The following is a 2266-nucleotide window of genomic DNA, read 5'->3' on the forward strand; positions in this document are numbered from 1 at the left end:
TACCTTTGTTTAGAACTATATCTCCACTAACACTTAATGTTATAATTTTCTGAATCATCTCATTGAAGGACCTTCCACAAGAGCAAATAGTTTTATTAGAAGGACCAGGAAAATGTTCTTGTTTATCCTAATGCACAGAATATTTTGGACCCACCTGGTATCTTTCAGGAGACAACATATTCTTCCCACTCTCATGCCCCTCCTTAAAGTCTCCCTTGAAATACAAAGTAATCTGAAAATTGTAAAGAACATTTTATTGTGTATCTGTGTGTTTTTTCCCTTTATTTTGTGGCTTCAAATCCATCTTCTGTATAAATACACGGCTGATGTCAGCCAAAGATGGCTGCGTTCAGGCTAGTTGAGCAAAGGTTGGAGTGAACCCCAGCGTGCCGAGGAGGGTTGTGAGCAGAGCATAAGGCTCAAGATGAAAAATCATGAACCAGATGATACTGTCAAGGAAGACTTAATTTTCACTATCATAACCAGAAAAATTAACCACCTCCCAGAAGCAGAAAGGAATCTATTTGAACATGGATCAGTTTATATTGGACTTAATGCTGCTCTCTGTGGTCTAATAGCAAATAGTCTTTCTCGACGCATCTTAAATGTGACACAGGCTCGTATAGCTGCTGGCTTACCAATGGCAGTGATCCCATTTTTGACTGCGCATGCATCTTACAAAGGTTTTGTAAATCTACCTTTGAATACAGGTGATTTGAATTGTGAAACCTGTACCATAACATGGGGTGGACTGGTTGGTCTTGTTTTTGGTGATCTGTGCCCTGTTTTCTTGGCTATACCTGTGAATCGTGGCCTAGCAGCCAGGTATGAGTCAGCCCTGCTACCAGAAAAAGGAAACATCTTAACTTACTGGACTAGAATTTCTAAGCCTGTCTTTAGAAAGATGTTATTTCCCATTTTGCTCCAGACCATGATTGCCGCATACCTTGGATATAGACAATATAAATTAGTTGTAAAGGCTCTTCAGTTACCTGAACCTGGCCTAGAAATTCAGTGATTGTTAAACAACTTTGTACACAAAAATAAAACCGTAATGTATGAAAAAATAAATATACGGCTGAACAACTGTAGTGATCAATATTATCTTTATCAAGGACACTAAAGCAGTGAACATATTGCTACTCAGGGTCCCACATGGATCTGCATGGAGTTGGATTTGAACCCACAGTCTCCCTATTTCCAATTCCAGGCAGTTGAGCTACCCCCAACTCTCCCCCAACCCAACACACAAAACCCCCAGGATGATCTATGCCCTTATGTGGAAAATGTGATGGATAGAGACAGCTCAAGCACTAACCCGGAACCCAAAATCAATAAAAGTATTAGAACTGGGTGCTCACAAATTGGTAGCCATTTAGTTCCCCTACTATTAATTTTGTTCTTCCAGACATGAGTTGGGTGCAGTATGTGGACTACAGTTTGCCCTTGAAGATATGGCAGCAGGCTGAAGGAGGGACCTTTTTCACCTAGTGCTTCAAACAATCTTCTTAGTGGGTATTTACTTCAAAACTTGGAAAAGATTTCTATCCAATTGGTATCCATTGGCTGAAAGGAAGACTTCATGCCATTCCATTTATTAAATTTTTTTGTTATAGATATATTCAAACATTCACAAAAATTGAGATAATATAATAAACCTCTATATGCGTATCATTAATTTTCAACTTTTTTGCTCAGGCCTTTAGTTTTAAGGGTGATCCTGGTCGATTTTCTGGAAACAATGGCCCCCTGTTGGTGGTGGCAGTATAAGGTTCACAATGTTTAGAACATCTGTCATGGAGTTTTCCTCATTTCGGTAGACGATACAATCATCCAATCAATTTGCTAAAAATAAAACACCCTAGACTCCATATTGATTTGTGATATCCAATTCTTTGGCCAGCCCTGTTGGCTCTACCTCCAAAGTATATCTCCCATCTGTCTACTTCCCCTTACCTCCACTGCTTCCTCCCCAATGTGAATCCTCATTGGCTTTTCTGTCCTAATTACTGCAATATAATGTCCTTCTTGCTTCTTCTGTTGTCTCCCAGCTCCACTGTGTGATCCGGTCACCACAAGGTAATCCAAGCATTTATGTCAACCTCTGGCTTACCACCCTCCAGTGACTTCTACTTTTGTCCCCCATGACCCTTTCCACTAATCCATGTGGCCAGTATATTCTTCTACAAACATAAATAGGCCAAGTCATTGCACTTCTCAAAATCCCTCAATAGCTTCCTATTACACTTGAACTCAGATTCTTCGG

General features: G+C 40.0%; 1 pseudogene; it reads left to right on the forward strand.

Annotated features, from left to right (window-relative positions):
• Positions 1-333: 333 nt before the first annotated feature.
• Positions 334-1071, forward strand: LOC112868400 (transmembrane protein 126A pseudogene; annotated as a pseudogene).
• The last annotated feature ends 1195 nt before the right edge of the window (positions 1072-2266 follow it).

This window comes from Puma concolor, chromosome D3 (genome assembly GCF_028749965.1).
Source record: "Puma concolor isolate L17-30 chromosome D3, mPumCon1.1.hap2, whole genome shotgun sequence".
NCBI lineage: Eukaryota > Metazoa > Chordata > Mammalia > Carnivora > Felidae > Puma > Puma concolor.